Source organism: Salmo salar, chromosome ssa08 (genome assembly GCF_905237065.1).
Source record: "Salmo salar chromosome ssa08, Ssal_v3.1, whole genome shotgun sequence".
Lineage (NCBI taxonomy): Eukaryota > Metazoa > Chordata > Actinopteri > Salmoniformes > Salmonidae > Salmo > Salmo salar.
This window is the reverse complement of record NC_059449.1, coordinates 1083574-1109868: the sequence shown is the minus strand read 5'-3', so window position 1 is coordinate 1109868 and position 26295 is coordinate 1083574. Positions and strand designations below refer to the sequence as shown.

At 40.0% G+C, this 26295-nt stretch overlaps 1 pseudogene; it reads left to right on the top strand.

Annotated features, from left to right (window-relative positions):
• The first annotated feature begins 12517 nt into the window (after positions 1-12517).
• Positions 12518-23779, top strand: LOC106610014 (synaptopodin-2-like; annotated as a pseudogene).
• Positions 23780-26295: the final 2516 nt, after the last annotated feature.

The window sequence follows — 26295 nt, the reverse complement described above, 5'->3', positions numbered from 1 at the left end:
TCTTCTTCTTTTTTTGGTTGAGTTTAGTCACATCATTTCTCAATTTGCAGTGTCAGCCAGTCAGATGTGCAGCCAGACTTATTAGCCACTTTCTTTGCCCCATCTCTTTCAACCATACAGTTTTTCAGTTCCTTATCAATCCATGGAGCCTTAACAGTTCTAACAGTCAGTTTCTTAACAGGTGCATGTTTATCAATAATTGAATCAATTTCATGAATTCAAGTGCAGCGTCTGGATCCTTTTTAATCACATCAGACGAACAAATATATTTTTTAATAATTCACATAAGAGTCACAGCAAAATCTTTTGTATGATCTCTTATACACCATTTTAGGCCCAGCTTTTGGAGTTGTAGCTTTCCTGAATATAGCCATTATATTGTGATCACTGCATCCAGGGGGTACGGATTCAGCTTTAGAACAAAGTTCTGCAGTATTAGTAAAAATGTGATCAGTACATGTGGATGATCTTGTTCCTGTAGTGTTTGTAAACACCCTGGTAGGTTGATTAATAACCTGAACCAGATTACAGGCACTGGTTACAATTCAAAGATGACTCTTGAGCGGACAACATGATGAAAACCAGTCAATATTTAGATCGCCAAGAAAGTAGCCCTCTCTGTTTACATCACATACACTAGCAAGCATTTCACAAATATTATTTAGAAGCTGACTGTTAGCACTTGGTGGCCTATAGCAACACACCGAAAGAAAAAGCCTTAGATGTGTCAGATGAACCTGCAACCACAACACTTCAAAAATACTTGACATAAGATGTTGGTGGTCCCGTTCTGTGATCTTGTGTGGCCTACCACTTCACTGTTGAGCCGTTGTTGCTCCTTGACTGGGGCAGCTCTAGCAGTGCAGAAATTTGACGAACTGACTTGTTGGAAAGGTGGCATCCTATGACTGTGCCACGTTGAAAGTCACTGAGCTCTTCAGTAAGGCCATTCTACAGCAAATGTTTCACTATGGAGATTTCATGGCTGTGTGCTCGATTTTATACACCTGTCAGCAACGGGTGTAGCCGAAATAGCCCAATCCACTAATTTGAAGAGGTGTCCACATACTTTTGTATATATAGTGTACAATGGTAGGTGAAATAATAAAACATAAAAACCCACAACCCTCTAATTGTGAATTCCTGTCAATTGTGTTACATTATTTCACTTACTGTTGTAATCATGATCATCAAAAAATCACTGGGTCCATATTTGCTTTGCCCTATGGTTCAAATATTTAGCAGCTGTTAGCATTTCCATAGAAAATGTCACAACTAGCCACCTTGCTACCACGAGCTGTGCACACATAGTTATATTTCTGGAAAGAAAGTGTTTTTTTATTTTATTATTTTTTTATACTGCTGGTCATCAAATCTCCATTGTCACTGTGTTGGCTGCACTTCCCTTCTCAACACAGTACTACAGTAAGTGTAACGTTAAAATAAAATCTAATCTGAAATACCAACCCATCCAGCAAACTGTAAAACTAATCCAAAGCTACATTAAGCTATTTTGCCAGTCCTTGTGAGGTAGGTGACTTAGGTGTTATCATACAGTGGATTTTTCCCCGCAATCTCTGGAGAGACCTGAAATAGCTGTGCAGCGATGCTCCCTATCAAACCTGACAGAGCTTGAGAGGATCTGCAGAGAAGAATGGGAGAAACTCACCAAATACAGGTGTGCCATGCTTGTAGCATCATACCCAAGAAGATTCGAGACTGTAATCGCTGCCAAAGGTGATTCAACAAAGTACTGAGTACTGAGTCTGAATAGTTATGTAATTGTGATATTTCCCGTTTATTTTTATTTATTTTATTTGTCATTATGGGTAATTGTGTGTAGATTAATGAGGAAAAATGAACATTTTATCAATTTTAGAATAAGGCTGTAAGGTAACAACATTTGGAAAATGTCAAAAGGTCTGAAAACTTTCCAAACACACTGTATGAGGTGGCAGGTAGCCTAGTGGTTAGAGTATTGGACTACTAACCCAAAGGTTGCAAGATCGAATCCCCAAGGTAAAAAGCTGTAATTTTGCCCCTGAACAATGAACCAATTGTTCCTAGGCTGTCATTGAAAATAAGAATTTGTTCATAACTGACTTGCTAAGTAAAATAAATGTCTCAAACGTTAATCCATGTTTCAGTGCCAACAGCACAATTAGCATTGCTGTCAAAGGCCTGTTTTTTTGCTCTTGGCAGTGCCCAGCCATTTTCGGATATTCATGCTGATTTGCCAGCTATAATTATTCAGCTCACCACTACCAAAATGTACCAAAGCTAAGTGGGTGTGGCCTATAGTGTGACGCGGCACAACTTTCTATATTCTAAGAGGAAGACTGGATTGAATTCTGGGACAGCCTCAGAACTGACCATCACCCAATTAGTACTGCAGATAAGAACCATGCAGGGTCCCTGTACACATCCCTGAGTAACTTCAACTGTTTGATCACTTGGATTAAATCAGCATAACAGTGCACTGGTTGCTGTTTTAAGGTTTTTCCCTGCAGGAAGTCATCATTGATATTTCCAGGTACCTAAGGTAGGTAATATTAAATAAATACTAATGACTACTAGTTTAAGAGTGTCAATACTTTGAGCAGTGTTAAGTGGGGGAGAGGTAATAGTGCTAGTAGTGTAGTTTTTATTTTTGTAGTAGCAGTGGGATATTCTATTCATTTATTTGGGTTTTCATTCAAGGTTGCTATGGAATTCAAAACTCTTCAGCTCAGGGCATGTATTATAAAGTAATTTTACCATTGAAAATGTAAATCTAAAGATTAGTCATATGCATGGCCTGTGCAAGTAAAGTGTGTGCAGCCTGTAGAGTATTTGGTATATACCTCAAGTACAATACTTCTAACATTGTTAGAGACTAAAACAAGGAAATATGTCTACAATTAACTTTACACTATGAACTGAATCATAATAGTTTTCAGCATGTTACTTGTATGTATGTGTATGTTTTGCATTTCACATTAATTTGGACCTCACACTGGGTTTTAAATCAAATATTAGATTATGTAATGAAGATGCTGAGAGTTTTGCGTAATATACTATTCCTTACTGCTGTAATAAATGCTATTTTAAGATAATACAAACATAACAAATCCATTCTCAATGCTTAATTTTACCTGTAGACTCATAATTGTACAATTGTTAAATATTCACAAAGTGTCTTAACAACTATGCCATTTGAGATTTGTTGAGAACCTGCCAAAAATATTTTATGGCTCTCATTAGTGGGGGACATGAAGTGGTCTAATTGGCTGGTGAGACCTTGGAAATAGCCAATCCCCTGACTCCAAGCACAACCCCCCAGATTATGGGTTCGTCGTCTCCAGTGGTCACGGATGCTTATTTCTCCTTGCCCTGGCAGGACGAGTCATGATACGGAGGGCATTGCTTTACTAGGTCAAAATGTAAGTCTTCTTACTGATGTAAGGAAGCAGTGCACCAACCTTGACTGTGGATCAAGACAGTTAAGGGCTATAGCATTATTTACTGTAGAATGTGCTTAAAGGGACATTCCAGTCCAAAATCAATGGTTGACACATGTTTTCAAACCACTAAAGTGGTGTTCTCTTGAGATGTTGTATTTGTATTTATTAAGGATCCTCATTAGCTGCTGCCAAAGCTAGCAGCTACTCTTCCTGGGGTCCAACAACATTAAGCCAGTTTTCCGAAGTCCCTCTTTGTGGCACCTGACCACAAGACTGGACAGTAGTCCAGGTGCAACAAAACTAGGGCCTGTATGACCTGCTTTGTTGATAGTGTTTTTGAGATGGCAGAGCAGCACTTTGTATTGGACAGACTTCTCCCCATTTTAGCTACTGTTGCATCAACATGTTTTGACCATTGCAGTGTACAATCCAGAGTTACTCCAAGCAGTTTAGTCACCTCAACTTACTCAATTTGCACATTATTCATAATTTTTACATTTTAGTCATTTAGCAGACGCTCTTATCCAGAGCGACTTACAGTTGTGATTACATACATTTCATGCATTTTTTTGTACCACAACCCTGGCGTTGCACACACCATGCTGGCATTGCAAACACCATGCTCTACCAACTGAGCCACAGGGAAACTGTAAATAATAATATACTGCTCAAAAAAATAAAGGGAACACTTAAACAACACATCCTAGATCTGAATGAAAGAAATAATCTTATTAAATACTTTTTTCTTTACATAGTTGAATGTGCTGACAACAAAATCACACAATAATCAAAGGAAATCCAATTTATCAACCCATGGAGGTCTGGATTTGGAGTCACACTCAAAATTAAAGTGGAAAACCACACTACAGGCTGATCCAACTTTGATGTAATGTCCTTAAAACAAGTCAAAATGAGGCTCAGTAGTGTGTGTGGCCTCCACGTGCCTGTATGACTTCCATACAATGCCTGGGCATGCTCCTGATGAGGTGGCGGATGGTCTCCTGAGGGATCTCCTCCCAGACCTGGACTAAAGCATCCGCCAACTCATGGACAGTCTGTGGTGCAATGGATGGAGCGAGACATGATGTCCCAGATGTGCTCAATTGGATTCAGGTCTGGGGAACGGGCGGGCCAGTCCATAGCATCAATGCCTTCCTCTTGCAGGAACTGCTAACACACTCCAGCCACATGAGGTCTAGCATTGTCTTGCATTAGGAGGAACCCAGGGCCAACCGCACCAGCATATGGTCTCACAAGGGGTCTGAGGATCTCATCTCGGTACCTAATGGCAGTCAGGCTACCTCTGGCTCTGGCAGTGCTCCTCCTGCTCCTTCTTGCACAAAGGCGGAGGTAGCGGTCCTGCTGCTGGGTTGTTGCCCTCCTACGGCCTCCTCCACCTCTCCTGATGTACTGGCCTGTCTCCTGATAGCGCCTCCATGCTCTGGACACTACGCTGACAGACACAGCAAACCTTCTTGCCACAGCTCGCATTGATGTGCCATCCTGGATGAGCTGCACTACCTGAGCCACTTGTGTGGGTTGTAGACTCCGTCTCATGCTACCACTAGAGTGAAAGCACCGCCAGCATTCAAAAGTGACCAAAACATCAGCCAGGAAGCATAGGAACTGAGAAGTGGTCTGTGGTCCCCACCTGCAGAACCACTCCTTTATTGGGGGTGTCTTGCTAATTGCCTATCATTTCCACCTGTTGTCTATTCCATTTGCACAACAGCATGTGAAATTTATTGTCAATCAGTGTTGCTTCCTAAGTGGACAGTTTGATTTCACAGAAGTGTGATTGACTTGGAGTTACATTGTGTTGTTTAAGTGTTCCCTTTATTTTTTTGAGCAGTGTATTTATTTGAGGTTTAGGGTTTAGTGAATGATTTGTCTCAAATACAATGCTTTTAGTTTTTGAAATATTTTTTTGAAATATTTAGGACCTATTTCTTGCCACCCATTCTGAAACTGAACTGCAGCTCTTTGTTAAATGTTGCAGTGATTTAACTTGCTGTAGTAGCTGACGTATAGTGTTGTGTCATCTGCAAAGGTAGACACACTGGCGTTAATCATGGCATGTAATTAGTAAAGATTGAAAAAATGAAGGGGCCTAGACAGCTGCCCCGGGAAATGCCTGATTCTACCTGGATTATATTGGAGAGTCATTCATTAACCCCCTAACGTCAATGTCCGTTCCCCCGCGGAAATCTAATTAGCATAAAAAAAAAAATCCCCATAAAAATCAAGCACTTTAAACTAGAGACATAGTTTTTTGCATTGGATGCATCTTAATCCACAGCATTCACCTATATTGCACTTCCGCATCTGCGGTGAAAGGTGACAGAGCTAGAGCGGTGTTGGCAGACCATGAGACATCCCGAAAATCATCTGTTACGTTCTAACGGTTTGGCATACAAGCTATTATTCCCTCTATGGAAAGGAGAGACTCTCATGAACACGATGGTGTTTACTCCGTTTTGCTCTAACACTCCCACTAGTCTGAAGTCGGTACAACCGATCTGCCAACTTCTGTCTGTGGCGTCCGACGAGTTTCGGCTACACACTAAAATGACCACTCCGTGGACAGGTGAGACTCTCACGAACATGTACAGTACAGTACCAGTCAAATGTTTGGACACATCTACTCATTCAAGAGTTTTTCTTTATTTTACTATTTTCTGCATTGAAGAATAATAGTGAAGACATCAAAATATGAAATAACACATATGGAATCATGTAGTAACCAGAAAAATGTTAAACAAATAAACAAATATTTAGTATTTAGATTCATCAAAATAGCCACCCTTTTCCTTGATGTCAGCTTTGCACACTCTTGGCATTCTCTCAACCAGCTTCATGGGGTAGTCGCCTGGAATGCATTTCAATTAACAGGTGTGCCTTGTTAAAGGTTCATTTGTGGAAATTCTTTCCTTCCTGCGTTTGAGCCAATCAGTTGTGTTTTGACAAGGTAGGGGTGGTATACAGAAGATAGCCCTATTTAAAAGACAAAGTCCATATTATGGCAAGAACAGCTCAAATAAGCAAAGAGAAAGAACAGTCATTACTTTAAAGGTCAGTCAATTCGGAAAATATCAAGAACTTTTAACGTTTCTTCCAGTGCAGTCGCAAAACCCATCAAACGCTATGATGAGAATGGCTCTCATGAGGACCGGCACAGGAAAGAAAGACCCAGAGTTACCTCCTGCTGCAAAGGAAAAGTTCTTTAGAGTTAACTGCACCTCAGACTGCAGCCCAAATAAGTGTTTCACAGAGTTCAAGTAACAGACACATCTCAACATCAACTGTTCAGAGGAGACTGCATGAATCAGGCCTTCATGGTCGAATTGCTGCAAAGAAACCACTACTTAAGGACACCAATAATAAGAAGAGACTTGCTTGGGCCAAGAAACATGAGCAATGGACATTAGAAATCTGTCCTTTGGTTTGATGAGTCCAAATGTGAGATTTTTGGTTCCAACCGCCTTGTCTTTGTGAGACACAGAGTAGGTGAACGGATGATCTCCTCATGTGTGGTTCCCACCGTGAAACATGGAGGAGGAGGTGTGATGATGTGGGGGTGCTTTTCTGGTGACACTGTTGGTGATTTATTTAGATTTTAAGGCACACTTAACCAGCATGGCTACCACAGCATTCTGCAGCAATACACCATCCCATCTGGTTTGGGATTTTTTATTTATTTTTTATTTTATTTAACCTTTATTTAACCAGGTAGGCAAGTTGAGAACAAGTTCTCATTTGCAATTGCGACCTGGCCAAGATAAAGCAAGCAGTTTGACACATACAACAACACAGAGTTACACATGGAGTAAAACAAACATACAGTCAATAATATAGTAGAAAAATAAGTCTATATACAAAGTGAGCAAATGAGGTGAGATAAGGGAGGTAAAGGCAAAAAAGGCCACGGTGGCGAAGTAAATACAATATAGCAAGTAAAACACTGGAATGGGAGATTTGCAGTGGAAGAAAGTGCAAAGTAGAAAAATAAATAATAGGGTGCAAAGGAGCAAAATAAATAAATACAGTAGGGGAAGAGGTAGTTGTTTGGGCTAAATTATAGATGGGCTATGTACAGGTGCAGTAATCTTTGAGCTGCTCTGACAGCTGGTGCTTAAAGCTAGTGAGGGAGATAAGTGTTTCCAGTTTCAGAGATTTTTGTAGTTCGTTCCAATCATTGGCAGCAGAGAACTGGAAGGAGAGGCGGACGAAGGAGGAATTGGCTTTGGGGGTGACCAAATAGTGGAACTGTCATTTGTTTTTCAAGAGGACAATGACCCAACACACCTCTAGGCTGTGTAAGGGCTATTTGACCACGAAGGAGAGTGATGGAGTGCTGCATCAGATGACCTGGCCTCTACGATCACCTGACCTCAACCCAATCGAGATGGTTTGGGATGAGTTGGACCACAGAGTGAAGCAAAAGCAGCCAACAAGTGCTCAGCATTTGTGGGAACTCCTTCAAATTATATATATATATAAATACTTTAGACTACTTTTGAGATCTGAAAAGTTATGTTTTGGTGTCAAATTCCCCTTTTTCTTATACACTCAACATACAAACAAATGTGTTCCAAATGTATCTAAGCATTGATAGAACTCCATTCCTCTCAATAGCACTCCGACAAACATTGCAACTCTGCTACAGGGTAATCACCAACCAAAGGTTCATAACAAATGGCATATAGCGTTTGGATTAAATTGTACCTGTACTTTACAGTCACATTGCTCTAAATTAAACTGTGAAAACAGTGAATTGAATTCACCTCTATGTTCACCTCGATGTTTTAAGTAAAAAAAAGTATCAAATAAAACTCTGACTATAAGTAGAGATATCTTTCATATGTGTCATTGAGTACAGTACACTAAGGGAAGCATGAATTATGTGACTTTCGATCATGACAGCTAGAGGGAGCAAATGTACAATGTTATAAAAAATGTCAAACAGTCAGTAAATTCGTATCACACATAATAGATACAAATTGTCATAAAAAACCTGTAGGTATTTTCAAGGTATAAAATTAGGTGTTACAGTTTAATATCAGTTTATTTGTGTATCTGGATCCCTATTAACTGTTACGATCCCCCCCAAAATAACTATTCAAAATAACAATGACACAATAACTATACAAAGACAACAAACATTTTTTTTATTAACCCATATAAGGACAAATTACTGATAAAAAAAAGGTCAACAGCTGAAATTAATATTTATCAAATCTGTTTTGACATTGTTGTAATGACACAGTTACTGTTTGTACAGTAGGCCTTATGGTTGAGAGTAAGTTAATGTGTTACTGGCCATGCCGTATTGTATCATCTTCATAGCACATAAGCTGTATGTATGATAAGTGCTTCTTATTCAATTGAGCTGCCTTCTTTCTTTCACTGTTGTGGTCTTGGACTGTAGCCATGTGCACCTTAGTTCCATGGTCCTGTTCAGTAGCCAAACGTTGTCGAATGGTGAAGATACAAATTCAATTAATAGAGCCAAAGTGATTCCTTATTCTACATGTCAGAGAGGCTTGTTTGTGTTACATGGCACATTTATATCTGAATGTTCCAAAATGCTGTGTCTTGCTGAATGCGCCCCTGTTCATCCCTAGTTGAGGGATGAACACTCTCAACTCCATGGAAAAGAAAGACAGGTCTCTTGACCCACTCCTGAGAAACATTGTCATAGACCATATTAGCAATATGTTACCAGCTCGTGTCACAGACATCTCAGCAGCCAAGAGATGGCTGCACAGCCGCGGCTTGAGGACTGAAATATCAAAGCATGGCTGTGAAGAGTAAGCACTTCTTAGGAAATACAAAATATGCTTTATCTCAAAGTACCAGCGCTGACTCATCTCTCGTGGACAGATTCACGTGTAGGAAGTGACAATTTTGCCGATATTTTACTTCTTGGTAATCGAGATTATTTAACCTCTATGGGCTAGGTGGGACGCAAGCGTCCCACCCGTGGTGCACTCCATCAACAGCAGGTGCATTTCAAGAGCGGCAAATTTGAATCCAAATAAATGTCAAAATTCAAATTTTTCAAACATACAACTATTTTACACCCTTTGAAAGATAAACATCTCCTTAATCTAACCACGTTTTACGATTTCAAAAAGGTTTTACGGCGAAAGCATAAATTTAGAGTATGTTAGGACAGTACATTTACAAGAGTTGTGTGTAATGTTTTGTCAATTCAAAGACAGGGTCACCAAAACCATAAAACCAGCTAAAATGATGCACTAACCTTTTACAATCTCCATCAGATGACACTCCTAGGACATTATGTTAGACAATGCATGCATTTTTAGTTCTATCAAGTTCATATTTATATCCAAAAACAGCGATTTACTATGGCATTGATGTTGAGGAAATCGTTTCCCTCCAATAACCGGCAGTCAAGTCAGCAACACAAATTAAATAATTAAAATTAGAAAACATTGGTAAAATATTATATTGTCATTTAAAGAATTATAGATTTACATCTCTTGAACGCAATCAACTTGCCAGATTTAAAAATAACCTTACTGGGAAATCACACTTTGCAATAATCTGAGCACTGCGCCCAGAAAAATACGCGTTGCGATACAGACAAGCCGTCATGTTGGGGAGATCTAAAATCGAAAATACTATGTAAATAATCCATTACCTTTGATTCTCTTCATCAGATGTCACTTCCAGGTATCACAGGTCCATAACGAATGTAGTTTTGTGCAGTTGCAAATCACAGTCTGGCTTTTTTATTGCGGTTTTGGATCAGTGGCTTCTTCCTTGCTGAGTGGCCTTTCAGGTTATGCTGACATAGGACTCGTTTTACTGTGGATATAGATACTTTTTTACCTGTTTCCTCCAGCATCTTCACAAGGTCCTTTGCTGTTGTTCTGGGATTGATTTGCACTTTTACGTTCATCTCTAGGAGACAGAACGCATCTCCACGGCTGCGTGGTCTCATGGTGTTTATACTTGCGTATTATTGTTTGTACAAATGGACGTGGTACCGTCAGGCGTTTGGAAATTTCTCCCAAGGATGAACCAGACTTGTGGAGGTCTACAATTTCTTTTCTGAGGTCTTTGCTGATTTTTTTTGATATTCCCATGATTTCAAGCAAAGAGGCACTGAGTTTGAAGGTAGGCCTTGAAATACATCCACAGGTACACCTCCAATGGACTCAAATGTTGTCAATTAGCCTATCAGAATCTTCTAAAACCGTGACATCATTTTCTGGAATTTCCCAAGCTGTTTAAAGGCACAGTCAACTTAGTGTATGTAAACTTCTGACCCACTGGAATTGTGATACAGTGAATTATAAGTGAAATAATCTGTCTGTAAACAATTGTTGGAAAAATGACTTGTGTCATGCACAAAGTCGATGCACAAAGTAAAGTTAACTACAAACAACCCCATACCGGAAACTACTCAGAACAGCTACCACAAAACTATGCAAAAAAAGAACACAGCATACCACAGACCACCCAAAAGAGCTTGGAGTAGCTGTTTGGTGTAGACTGGTATTTTTGGGATGTTTGAGGTAGTCTGGGGTGTCTGTTACCTTTAGTTTCTAGTATTTTGGGGTCGTTTCTGGTATTGAAGTTGTTTGCAGTAACTGTTTTGGGTAGTTTCTAACACGTAGGGGTTGTTTTGAGGTAGTTTGTGGTATAGCTGTTTAGGGAAGTGTTTTGTGTTTTCGGTTATGGGAAAATTAGAAGCGTTATTTGCACATGCGTTTCTTACATATTCCACGTTTACTGTGCCATTTTACTGTGCCACACTATGAAAGAAAGAGTTCCCTCAATAAAACATAAAAAAGAAAGAGCTTCCTTAGCAACAGTACTGTCAGATAAAGTGCTACCCTTAACTGTAATTAAGTAGCAGTGGCTTTGTTTCTAGTTGACTTTGAGAGTTCTCTTTGGCAACATTTAATCAAACACATCCAGGATTGAGTTCTTAAATGGAAATGCCAGCACTCCAGATCCGCAGAGCCAAGTGATATGTTTGTATAGAGGAGGGGAAAAAACTCTCTTTGTATAAATCATAGCTTGGAAAACAGCCTTGAATGTGAATGCTGTTTCCCGTGTGATATTGCATACCATTCCATTTAGAGTGGTGCCAGTGCAGAAGAAATTGCTAACGCAAGCCACTGCGACTTCCTATTGGGGATAAGGAATGCATTGATCGCACAGTAGCTGGATTGCAAACTCAATTCCTTGTGAAATATGTGGCTAAACCGGCTGCGCAAGTTATAACTGTAGTTGTTGTTATTTGGTGTCATTAGCTACCTGATTATCACCAAATTGAATTGAAACATAAAATATTAACTTGACTGCTTCAGATAGTTAAAGAAATACAGGCACTGCTCTCTAATCAGAATTGACAATGAGGATGATGTGTGTGTATGTGTGTGTTATGTGCGTGTGTGCATGTACGTGCATGCATGCTCATGTACGTGGATGCATGCGCGTGTGTGCATGTGTCTGTGTGCGTGTTCAAATTGTATCACATTGCTTTGCTGCTTTGTGTTTACAGCTGCAAGGTGATTTTGTTGACATTGATACTGAATACTTCATAATGTGTACATGATCAATTTCTTAGTGGAAGGTCCCTTTCTTCTTATTTATCATGCTCTCTCGTCTCCTGTCTTGTTCTAAATGTTGCATTTGTCACTTCCAGGACCCTATCTGTGTCTGTAACATACAAGACATGGAGTCAGAAACAGAGGACAAGGAGATCATTGTCATGTACGCTTGGTCAGTCTCTGAGTACTGCCACTCCTCTGACGACCTTTACATCTCAGAGTCCCGGGATGGATCCTACTATGAAGAAAGGAAGAGTGATACAGAGCTCCCCATAGATCTCCAGCACACCCAAATTAGACAGACTGAGTCCCCCCATTCTGTAGAGTCCCCTGAACCGTACACCAAGAAAGCCATGGTGGAACATCAGAGACCACCCTCCGACTACAGCCCAGAAGAATGTAGCCCGGTCAGGGGACTGAGCCCCAGCAGAAGCTAAGAGATAGACACTTTATCACAGGTGCCATGTAGCGTCTACCCTGGGGAATCCGGGGTCTCCGATGCCGAATCCTACTCAATCCTACCCCCTTCACCGACTCCCCCAAAGACCCCACAAGCCCCCGCCCCCGAACCCCAACTTGTGTCAAATATCAAGGCAACGGTCCACCTCCTCTTCCTCCGTTGGCCGGAGTGAGATGACCCTAACTCTTACCCATGGGAAACCCAGGGGGGACGGCAGGAGGCTGGGCTCTGGGACCGGGGCCAGGGAGAATGGGAGTGTTGAGTCTTCGGAGGAAGGAGGGCACAGCAAAACACCTCCTGCTTATCTTTCCTTTGGAATTTCAGAGCAGGGTGCTGAGCAGGCAGAGGAGTGGGACTCTGCGTCTGAGAGAGATCTCCCCAGTCCCAGCAGACACAGGGTGAGGCACGCACGTAAGTAGCCACCCTCCTCCTCCCTCCACCCCCTCATTCATTTACTGTAGATCGAGTACCAATGTAAATCTGTGCAACTCAAAACTATGTGGTAATTTTCTCTGTGTTGCATTCGGCTTATAATGAAATAAAACAATGTTCGAAATGTTATTTTAATACAATAATTTGAAAAGAAAAGGCATGTCAAAATATAATTGGCTTGTTGTCACTTAAATCATGTTATTTGTATTGTAAAGGAACTACTGTTATTGCTGCTACAAAGTACAGTGACGTTTATAAAGCAAAATAGATAATGATGCAATGTTTGAATTTGGACTAAAGGGCATGACTGCTGGGATGTGTGCTTATTGGAAGTGGGCATACAGGCTGACTCTCCTGTGCATTTAATAGTCTGAGTGGATCATAATAAAATACGACCATCCATGCCTCTGAGACTGGCAGAAGTTAATTTGACGGACACCACCATGTGTCATCCTGGCTTGACACCCGATCCCTTTTCAAACCATTAGCCTTGACTGTGTAATGTTAAGTTAGCTCCTCGCTTTTCTTGCCTCAGAGACCCCCCCTAAGTTAGCTCTAAAATGAGACTAGTGCTTTTATTGCATCTTGCAATGTGGACCTAAAAATAAAAGTCCACAGTTGCAGAGCCTGCAGGTCCAGGCGATACTGAAATTAAAGCATATTAAAAGTAGCTGTTCGACTTTGGTGAATGTTTACCCTCATTGGATTTGCTGTCAGTGTATGTTATATGCACAAAGCAAACAGTTTGTTGCAAAGACCATGCAAACTCTATATTTATTATTAAATTTGACTTTTTAAATGGGGTCAGATGTTTTGATAAATATTATTTTAAATTAACATAAAGTGTCATTATGTGTTTATACATTGTTATTCTTTTTTAGTGTAATCCTCCAAGTAAAGTCTCAACTATATCAAATGCAATAAATCATTTGAGTTCATTCAGTCTACAACACTGGCAGATGGACAATAACAGAAAAACATGGATAAATCAGATTGACCGAACATAAATTGGTGCTTCAAGACATTTAACAGTAACTTATTTGAAGAGTTAAAGGAGAAGTTAAGTATTTTAAAATGTAATGTTAGATGGTTCCTCATCCTGAAAGTAGTCTATAGCCCAGGAAAAAAACATGAATCCATGGTTCGGTTTTCTTTAAACTTCAGCTACCTTTAGCCACCGCTAGCTGAAAACAATGGGAGTGATGGGGGCATGTGGTTCATGTTAAAAAAACTGGATCACCTTTAAGTAACTTTAAACCAAATAACTAAGTTGATTAAAGTTGATTTGGCCGTGAACATTTTAACAGGCACTGCATGCATTCTCCCATTACTTCCATAGATTTTTAGTTACTGTATAGTATAATACTGAACATCCCTTTTAACATTTAAAGTATTAATTTAGCGACAATGTAGGAGTATAGCAAGTAACGTATTATTTTAATGTAAAGATGAAAGTTAACAGGTTGTGTCTGTTGTCTAATGTTGCAAATCCTAATATGTAAATTGGATATATTTGTCGGCAAAAATATAAAAGGTCTGGTATAATGTGTGCACTATAAAAACTTTATAGCTCTTCGGATAAAATAAAATAAATTCAAAATGTCAACTGACTAAAATTGAACTTAAAAAGTATCATATTTCTATTATTTGTATTCGTTTTCTACTTATAATATAACTATTTAAACGTATTATTAGATTGCACAGGGTCTTTATATAAGCCACAAGTAATTGGCTAGGTAGCTATAATGGGTTTTTCTTAAACTGTGCAGTCAGTTTACATGACATCCATCATGTCAATAGACCTCAGTGTTCTGTAGACCTTAGGGTGGAAGCTTCAAGTAAATTGAAGTGTTTGCTATAATACAATACGAGCCATTTGTCAGGAGCCATCGTGACAAGATAATAAATAGGTCTGGAATTTTAACTTCAAATCTCTGGCTCTCTAGTTGTTCCTTTATTTTGGAGTTAAGTCTAAATATTATGAAGAAAAAGGTTATTCTAAAATATTGGCCATTAATGTTGGAATGATTTGTAATACATAATGAAATGATGGAGCTCGTTGTTTGGAAAGTGACTTCCAAAGTTGTCTGTCTCCAAGCCTTCTATTTATAATGTAGTAAACTAAGGCACTGTACATGATAAATTCCTTTCCTCATGAATCATGTAGGCTGTCATGATATTAGCATGATATTCATAAACACTAACTGTTTTGCAGAAGGGCAAAGGATGATATGTGAACCATACTAATTCAACTCAATTCAAGACAAAAAAAAGGCTAGATTTACCATAGGTGCTGTGATCAACAAGTCAGAAGCAACTAAGTTGAACAATGTCAAATGATCAACCATTTGACATTGAATAGATATTTCTATTCAATATCCATTATATTCTGCAGCTAAACCCATGTACAATGTATTCGGAAAGTATTCAGACCCCTTCACTTTGTTACATAACAGACTTATTATAACATTTATTAAATTAATGTTTTTCCTCATCTACCCACAATCCCCCATAATGACAAAGCGAAAACAGGTTTTTAGACATTTTTGCAAATGTATTAAAAATAAAAAACAGAAATACCTTATTTACATAAGTATTCAGACCCTTTGCTGTTTCCATTGATCATCCTTGAGATGTTTCTACAACTTGATTTGAGTCCAACAGTGGTAAATTCAATTGATTGGACATGATTTGGAAAGGCACACACCTGTCTATATAAGGTTTAAGGTAAGTTTGACAGTGCATGTCAGAGCAAAAATCAAGACATGATGTCGAAAGAATTGTCCGTAGAGCTCCGAGACAGGAATGTGACGAGGAACAGATTGGGGGAAGGGTACCAAAAAATGTCTGCAGCATTGAAGGTCCCCAAGACAACAGTGACCTCCATCATTCTTAAATGGAAGAAGTTTGGAACCACAAAGACTCTTCCTAGAGCTGGCCGCATAGCCGAACTGAACAATCAGGGGAGATTGTCGTTATGGGGTGTTGTGTGAGTAAGGCTGTAACGTAACAAAATGTGGAAAAAGTGAAGGGGTCTGAATACATTCCGAATGCACTGTAACTGGCAATTGAGAAAGCTACAACCTAAAAGTAATCGGTTGATGACATTCTCAGGACACAGATCATTTGAAATGGGTAGACAGTACTATTGTAATGTCCTTTTTGTGGGGTACTTTATGTGATACCTCCTCACATTACATATGCATCATTCTGAGGTAGCAAAAAACTATAATTTATGTAATTTGCTGCTGTCACGCCCTGACCTTAGATTGCCGTTTATTTTCTCTTTTTTGGGTTAGGTCAGGGTGTGATGTGGGGTGGGCATTCTATGCCATTCTATGTTTTCTATTTCTTTGTGTTTAGCCGAGTATGGTTCCTAATCAAAGGCAGCTGTCCATCATTGTCTCTGATTGGGAATCATACTTAGTCAGCCCTTTTTCCCTCCTTCAGTGTGGGATCTTGTTTTTGTACAGCTCAGTTAGCCTGCAGAACGTGACGTTCGTTTTTCCTTGGTTTGTTATTTTGTTTGAGTGTTCTGAGTTTCAATAAATATAAATATGAGCACTTTCCATGCTGCACCTTGGTCTACTCCTTTTGACGACCGTCACAACTGCATTGATAAAATCTCTCTCTCTTTTTATCTCTGTCCTCTCTCCTCATATCTCCCTTCTAGGGTCCAGACAGAGCAAGAGCCAGTCAGACAGGCAGGTGAAGGAAGCCAAGTCTAAATGTAAAAGCATTGCTTTGCTGTTGACCGATGCACCAAATCCCAGAAACAGAGGGGTGTTGATGTTCAAGAAGCGGCGGCAAAGGGTTAAGAAGTATACACTTGTCAGCTACGGGACAGGTCAGCACCAGTTTGACGACAAAAGCGACGAAGACATAGAAAGTGAAGACGGCAAAACGGTCAGGTTTACTTTGACCACTAATGATTATTCAGAACTTGAAGAAGACTACTCAATGAATGTACAAGAACGAGACGTCAATTTAAACTAGGAGAACCTTGGAATAGCCAACATATTTCAGCACCTGGAAAAGATGGAGCGACTGCCAGAGACAAGAGGCAAGGGCATGGCAATGTTTGCGCAGCGCCGCCAGAGGATGGATGAGATTGCCTTAGAGCACGAGGAAATGAGGCACAAAGGCTTACCAGGCGAAGGTATTGTAGAGCTTGAAGACACAGAACTGCACAAGTCTTACAAAATGGATGAAGCTTACGTGCAATCCAATCATGCTCATGGCAATCAACAACTGCAGTGCAAAGAAAACCAACAGGAGGTGCAACAATGTGCTCACATGATGAACAGAATGCCCAACCACCTATCTAGTGCCATACCAAAGCCTCTTGTGCTCAACAGAACAGCGAAGCCCTTCTTGGGATCCCAAAACAGAGTGCCTATCCCATTTTCTCCTCTTAGTGGTGTCACTAGTCCAGTGAAGCATCATGAACTCAAATTCAAGGTATCAGTCCCTATACACACAGTTCCACAGGTCTGGTCCCCAACTGGGGAGTTCATAGCGTCGCGTGATGAACGCATATCTGTACCAGCAATCAAGACTGGCATCCTACCAAACTCAAAAAGAAGAGGTGCTAATAGAGCATCCTCTGATCAACCATCCAATGCCTATATTCAAAACAGAGGGGAAAGAAGATCATACATTGAGTCAGGAGAAGAGGAAGACTACTTTAGTCTTGGTGCTGAGGCATGCAACTTCATGCAACCCCGAACAGTCAAGCACAAGAATCCCCCACCTGTTGCCCCAAAGCCTAGCATCAACCCAGCCTGTCCACCATGGCTGAAGGAGAGTTCTTCAAATGTGCTACTTCACCCGGCAAGGAGTCCAATCCCAGCATCTTTCCCAAGTCCAGTGGGGGCTCCTCCTCAGCAATACTTCAAACAACAAGACTGGCTTTTGCCTCAGCAAATGGCGAACCCCCGTGAACCACCCCAAACTCAGGCACGACCACAGCCACCCATGAACACCGGGGCACCAGTCAACTCAACATCACCCTCTCAACTTCAGCCAAACATGAATAGCTGGAGTCCACAGCCATCGCGGTCCCCAGTGAGTATTCAGGCCCCGAACCCAACTCACACGGCACCTCGCCAACCCACAGTCTCAAAGAATAAGTCCCCAAATCCTTCGGTAGCATCTTGCCCACCCCAACAAGGGATCTCTTACAGCCACGCAGCCAAGGCACCATCTACATCTCCAATGGGTCACATCTCTGAGGGCCATGTTAGTCCAGCCATAAATGGTCCAACTCTGAGGGGAAGAGGTGCCGAACTCTTTTCCAAGAGGAAGACCCGTATGGAGAAATATGTGGTGGATACCGAAACAGTTCAGGCCAACAAAGCAAAGTCTCCTTCCCCCACCACCTCCCTTCCAGGTGCTTGGAGATACTCATCCAACATCCGAGCCCCACCTCCTTTGTCATACAATTCCCGTCAAGCTCCGTTCTATCCCCCTGCAGGAGCTAAGCAGCCCCCTTCAACAAGTCCAAAAATCAAGCCAAAGACCAAGGCGAAAACAAAACCACCACCCCACAAGCACGTGGATGCCCTAGATGTCTTGAAACATCAGCCTTACCAGCTTGACTCATCACTCTTTAGATATAACGTAGGCACTGAGGCTGAAGGCCTTAGCCCTAGCCTCAAAATGGCCCCCATCCCAACCCCTGAGTCAAACCCACAATTGAGCCCTAAACCTGCCCCTGTTGTCAGCCCTAGACCTGCCTTTGCCATTTCTCTTTACCCTGCCCATGATCTTCCCCCAGCAAACCAACAAAGCAAGCCCATAGCTCTTGCTAAGTCTACTAGATTGGTGAGTGTCCTATACCCTTTCGGCTGTCAATCTACACAGTCAAGTGAACCACTCCAGTTTAGCAAGCAACTGGACTGGAAGCATAATGCTTCACCTGCTCTGCATGATATCCCCAAAAAAGCTCCCCAAGCTCCAAGCACCCACTGCCCTATACCCACAAGCACTCCCCATCAGCTATCTCTCAGTGTCAACTCAGAATCTATGTCTTCTATACCCTTTGATGCTGATGTCCTCTCTAGAGGTACCATTCAAATGGCTCCTCGGCCTACATTTTCTGCCAAAAAGCAAGCGGTAACAACCAAGCAGTGGAGGCATGTCGTTCTGCAACATTAGTCCCAACCCACTGCCCCATTTCGATGTTGCAGAAGATGCAGAGATTATACACTATTTCTTACAATATCTAAAGCAACATTTATTTAAAATGGTTTAAATTAAATTAGATATGTCCTGCCAAGTATTTCAAATAATATAATTATTTTTGGTAATATCTCTGCATTGTTGTGGTGTCAAAATGTCACCCTATATCTTCTTACTTTCTACTATACATACAGTAGTATGCAAACCTATCACTAAACATTTTACATGACAACTTTGAACAATAAAACGAAACAATTAATTCAATATTTAAAGGATATACATTATGCATGACAGGTCAACAAGGGAAACCAATGAATGCATTTTCATTATGTTCCTCTCTCTACCTTTACACATTTTTTTTTTACAAATTGCAGAACATTTAGATTTATAGTAAATGAACATGAGAAAACAAATGCCTCTGTCTTTGTCTTATGGAAGTAATTTTCCAGACCAACAACCTGTGTTATACCAGTGATTTTATACAGATAGAACATTTCAGTAGGTATCACTGCGTATGGTTGTTATCATTAATTGGCCACTCTGCCACCCTGCCTAGATCTACCTCTTTTGCTTGAGTTAACGCCCCACTTCAACTTCATAATGCTATCTGTTTGCTTCATAGCTTGTAAAACAATGAAATTAGAGACTGGCTGTAAGTGAGTGTGAGTGTTTCAGAATGAGAAACTATTGAGAATGAGAGACTATTGTAGGTGTTGTTAATGAAGCTGTGAATTAAGCTAATGTTGGCTAATGCTAATACCAATGTAGTGTTTGCCAATGAAGCTAGATAGCAAATTTTGCTAGCTATTATTGATACACAGTTTAGCAAGTCAAGGTAGCTGCTATATTGTTGTCTGCAGCGCTAGATCATTAGTGAAGATACAGATACTAGCAGGGGAAAGCTATATACGCATTAGGCATAAGAGGAAGAATTCAACAAAAAAGTCCCCTCCATGGCTGAAGTTTTGGTCCCACTAGGGATACGTCGTGTTGAGTATTCTCAGGAAATTGTGATCAGTTGTGTGTGGAGCTGAAAAGAGGAAACATTTCTAGTTTGTCTATGGTGCCTTGCCTCGCCTTTTTTTTGTGTAAATTAATTTATGTTTAGGGCAGCCTGTATTCACCAGTGGTGTCATGACCACATGCAACATTACCATTATTGCAACAGTAATGTTTATACCCACAGGAAATGTTAAACAGAGTGGTTAGGTTGGATGCTAGTCAAAATGATCTTTGCAATGTATGCAAAATAATAGCAATGATAGTGCCTAACATAAAAACAGGGGGGTTTGTTCATACTTTTATGATGACTATGATTAGAAGAGATATAATAATAATAATAATAATAGGCACTATATTTGGATGCAGACCTCTTACAATTCCTTCAGTCTCATTCCAAACTAGATTTAATAGTGTGATACAGCTCAAAGCTTTTCCTAATTGTGTTTTTAAAGCCCCCACTACATCTTTGTGTTGTTGACAATGTGGAATTTTGTATTTTATTGTCAATTATGGCCAGTCACTTAGTGGTTTTTATCAACATATTCATTTTAACACTTAATCAAACATGTTTTATGTTCAGGTTAATTGATATATATGTTACAAATAATATTTTTTTTAATTTCCAATCAGATTGCTGATTTGACCTTTTCTGTCCTTTGTTACGTTTATTTTTCCTCTTTTATGTGTTCCATTGTATATCGCACGTCTCGTACTCTGCACAATCTTGCAATTAAATATCTCCCTTTCCCTGTGTGTGTTTTCATATTTCGTTAACACTGCATGGACTCTTGCAACGTTTTCTTTTATGAATGCGTCACGCTTTACTTATTGTACCACACACTCATATTGTTCTCTTTATTCATTTGTAATACCTCTTCTATTTTAATGTTGCTTATGTATTTGTTAATGTTGCCAATTCACGGTACCTTAAGCAATATCTGGTTAAAAACAGTCATGAAAAAACAATGATTTCCTCAGTTCACATTTTCTACTTTACAGCAAATTAAACTATATTTGAGTACTTTCCACCTGTTTAAGACACTTTTGTAGGTTTATGTTTTCAATGACTTGTTAAGGCAATGTGTTACGTCCACTAAACAGGTATTTGCTGAAACCCAAAGTTTGTATGGAGACCTGCTATGAGCAAAGGGCTCACCCGTTTCCAAATATAGCTCAGACTCACCATCTTTAAAACATGCTATCCCTTTCGAAAAGTTAGCTCTGCTAAGCAGAGACCCGATAGGATCAACCCCTGCCAAAGGTAAGTCCTGAAAACAAACTCTCTTCCCAGCCATTGGTCTTAATGAGCCATGGGGACTCGTTTATTTTAAGGAGAAACGACCCCATTATGTCACCCAGCTATGTTTGGAACATGAACACTGAACAAAATGTGCAGTGATAATGCATCATCAGGTTTGAGGGCCTGTTCACTACTGTGATTATTTATAGGCATTCATCTCCAGGCCACAATGCTACTGTATGAGAGTGATATGACTTCTATGTTGTGAAAAAAATAGCAATAATCATGGGGAAAGGTAATGGATGGTGATGAACACCCAGTTGAGTAGAATTTGCCTGTGTCCATATGAAGAGATTGAAAGTGGATATCCTGCTCTTTCACAGGAGGCAATGCCCTCTGACACTGTGTGTGTGTGTGTGTGTGTTTTATTGGACCGCAAAATGAATCACCTTACTGCACAGGATGAGGAATCTTCTCTCCTTTCTGCTCAAGTAATCAAGGCCAAAGCAAGATGTATTGAACTACTGTTGGTTGGAAACAGAGGGGTACAGTGTCATGAACACATGTATTTAGTGCCTCATGAATACATGTGCATTACATTACTTTTGGTATTTTATATTTTGACCCTGAGCCCCACACTATGCTTTATATTAGCAGATTCACATCAATCAAGTACAACGTCCTTTTCTTCCAGGGCCGTGGCAGAAGCTACTCTCTGTCCCTACCCAGACGGATGTGCTCCTACATGCCCTCACAGTCATCTAAGTCCCCTGTGACCACCCCTGTGTTCCAACCATCTCTCAGGAGGCAGACCTCCTGGCAGGAAAAAGTCACCCTCAAGCCCCCCAGCACTTGGGAGGCTCCCTCCCAGAGCCCCCTGGGTCTGGTGGACGATGCCTTCCGATTACAGAACTTCCCTCAGTCCATCTCCACTAACGTCAACTCCGCCGCCAGCCGACGATCTCTTCCGGAACCTCTGGACGAACGGAAGCACAAGGTGTCATTGGACGCCCCCAGTGTCAGCGATGGTTACTATCATGCTCCACCCCCAGCCATGCATACTAGGTCTATGAGCTTGACCTCTGCCCCTGTTTACGGGCCTCCCTTCAGACAGGCCCAGCCTCTGTGGTCATATGTGAGTGCTACCGTTGGACATATGGGTCGAGGCCCAGGCCACCCGTGTCAGTCCCTCTACGCTACCTTGCCACGCACAACTATGAGAAGGTAATCTCGCACAGCCATTTGTACATCCTCAGCTAGAAAACAAAACCAAAAAAACACTGCACTTGTAAGAACAAACGTAGAAAATGTAATTGGTTGTACAGATGTAAACAATAGGGCCAGCATATTATAATTAACAATTGAATCAATGTAGTGTTTCTTTTTTTTAAGAGGGGTATAGTGTCATGAACGCAAAAACAGGGTTACTGTAGTTGTTTTTAGCAATTTTGTTGTTGTAATATTGCAAACGGACATGGCAGTTTCACCACTATGGATTCTAGCTTTAAAGGTTTTCATTTCTGAAAAAAAAGTACTGTCCCGGGGCAAATAATTATTATCTCATATCTCTACTATAATTCTGATCAGTGAAGTGCATTCACACACATTTATAGTATGTTCTAATGTATGTTCCATTGGATGTTCTGTACCAGAAAAGTTCAAATTCAAAACAAGTTTTATGAATTTGTAGAAATGGATACATGATAGGCCTATTATTTATTTGCATGTGTTTTACATTGATTTACCTCTAAAAGTAAGAAGTGTGGAAGGTGATTGAGTGAGAAAATGACAGATGGCAGGGAAAGGAAAGTTAGATGTGTTGAACCTATAACTTACATGTTTTATTTTCCACATAGTATGAAAACTAAATTGAAAAATTGATTGAGTACTGTAACAGTATGTGATGTAAGCGGTAACATCTAAAATAGAAATACAGTAAATCAGTTTTCAAATGTATTGCTAGGGTTCCTTGATGGTTTGTGTAATATGCACAATAGAACGTGTAGCAGGTTAGATAGCAAGTACCAAGTGCACATGCTGATGAAAACAATCAATATTCATGTTCACGTTCAGACAATCCCTTCTGTTACTATGAAAATGAAGGACATTTTCTTAAAATAATAAATCAAATGTCTGATTTTATTGCTGAAATATAGAAAATGAACAGCGTTTTTATTCATATAATTCAGTCAGTTTGCAAAACATAGGCACACACTATATTCAAGACCACGTCATTGAATAGAGGTTGAAGTTCCTGTGATTGGTTTGGCACTTTTGTGAAAGGCATATGAAATGTGTCACACTTTCATATGGACTGTGGATGTGTTGAAGATATTGTAACTTTTATCACTTGATTGTGTTGTTCATTTGCTGCAGCACTGAAGATAAATATTGCACTCTTCCAATAAAACGTTCACATGGTCGAGTACACCGTGCCTCTGACGTCTTATTTAATGAACGTGTATGTAAGATGTGCAGGATTTCTGAAATGTTTCTTACACTTTGGACATTTTTTTTTAGCCATTCAAAATGTTTGGTATACTGAATTCGTTGAGAAACAAACAATTGCTGAATACCAATAACACATATATGAATATATTAGATACATGTATAGAAATGGAGTGGAATGTGGAGAGTTAGTAGAGAGAGTACTTTTATAAGGTTACACTCCACTGCAGCTAAAGTGTTTGCTAACATGTCAGGTTATTGCTTTGACATCTGTCACAAAGCATCTCCACAGGTCCATCCAGGGACTAGTAACCAAAGAGAGGGTTACATAATCACATCAGAGACTGAGCTATAGGGAGACGACTGGTGGGAGATGAACAGTGGTAGATGATTCATACTAAAATGTGAAAAGGACTTTACACAGTGTAAATGATGTCGAAAAGAGAAAGTTACAATTTTAAATATGAGAAAAAACTAAAAACTGAGTCTCACTATCATACACTTTTTAGGTGTGAAGAGAGCCATGACACCTCAACCATTTTAAATCTATAGGGATAAAAAATATAAATGCAACGCATCAATTTCAAAGATTTTTCATTCACAGTTCATATAATGAAATTTGTCTTTTAAATTAATTAATTAGGCCCTAATCTATGGATTTCACGTGACTGGGCCTGGCTCCCCAGTGGGTGGGCCTATGCCCTCCCAGGCCCAGTCACGTGAAATCCATAGATTAGGGCCTAATTAATTAATCAGAATTAGTTTTTCACCACAAAAGGGCTTTATTACAGACAGAAAGACCAACGTTGGAGGCAGCTTATGGTAGAGAAATGAACATATAATTCTCTGGCAACCGCTCTGGTGGACATTCCTGCAGTCAGCATGCCAATTGCACGCTCCCCCAAAACTTGAGACATCTGTGGCATTGTGTTGTGTGACAAAACTGCACATTTTAGAGTGGCCTTTTATTGTCTCCAGCACAAGGTGCACCTGCGTAATGCTCATGTTGTTTAATCAGCTTTTTGATATGCCACACCTGTGAAGTGGATTGATTATTTTGACAAAGGATAAAATGCTCACTAACAGCGATGTAAACAAATTATTGCACAAAATTTGAGATCAATATGATTTTTGTACGTACGGAACATTTCTGGGATCTTTTATTTCAGCTCATGAAACATGGAACCAGCACTTTACATGTTGCGTTTATATTTTGTTCAGTGTAATTTTGTAGTTTCATTTTTACACTGAATGTTTTAATATTAAAATGTATTGACACAAATCCCACGATAGCTGACAACAAGTCTTTGTATTAAGATTGAATAACATGAGAAGAACCAGTCACTTCAGAAGTAGTTCGACAATTCAAGCAGTAAGTTTGTTTCTTGGCAGCACTGTGAAGATCAATTATTTAGTATCTTGACAGCACTTATCTTAGAAGCCCCATGAACATACAGTTATTTCTATAACATTACTCCTGCTAAGTCGTTTGCTTGGTTGCTTCAATACAGTATTAAAAATAAGTTGGGGGGGTTCGCCCAGGGAACCATATAAGCTAGAACCGCCTCTGGCATAAGGGGATGATGAGCGCGTAAGAGGCAATCCGTAATTTTGATTAAGACATTCATGAGTGCGCTAGGATGGACGTAGTCAATATAACTATTTGTTCAGCACTTTTGAAATGTACAGTGACAGAATTCAGAACATTGTCTGTTCTTACAGTATTCTCCCTGTACACCAAGTCAGAACCGTATGATAAATAAAGGGGTTATATAAGCAGACAATGAAAACTCTTACAATATTCAATGATTACATTTCTCTAAAACAGGCTATAGGCTACATGTGCACCATCAAGTCAGAATAGTAGGCTAAGTTATGAGGGGAAAGGGACTAAATTATTAGGGTGAGGCACATGGGATACTAACAGCTTACTTCACAACATACACTTAGTATTACTTTCTTAGCTACAGTATACATAGTATCTCCCTGGCATATTACATAATTTATGCAGCAGCATACAAGTCATTTTTGCGGTGCTTTCTTGAACAGGGATGTGGCGCAGCGGTTCTTGTGGGATAATTTAGGCATTCTCTGGATTTATGTTGCTTTCAAGACAACTGGGAACTCGGGGAAAAAAAACTGGTTGAATAATGATGTAAGTGATCTTCAGGTCGGAGCTCCAGAAAGAGGCCCGAATTCCCAACTTGGAATTCCGAAATGGATGACCGTTCAAAACATATTTTCCAAGTCTGAGTTTCCAATTGTCTTGAATGCGGCAGAAGTCATGCTGGATTGACAGCATGGTCAATGTATTCAGCCTTTTCTGGCCCATGGTGTTGAATGTTAATCCTTTTAAGATTGGGAAAGATACCCTTAAACCCAGACTTGGACCACACACCCATTTCACTGAATAGCAGGCTAATGATTACTTTGTAACACTTACAATTATATTTACAGAAAGACCTGTATTTTGGAGCTGCCTTACTTAAGAAAGCA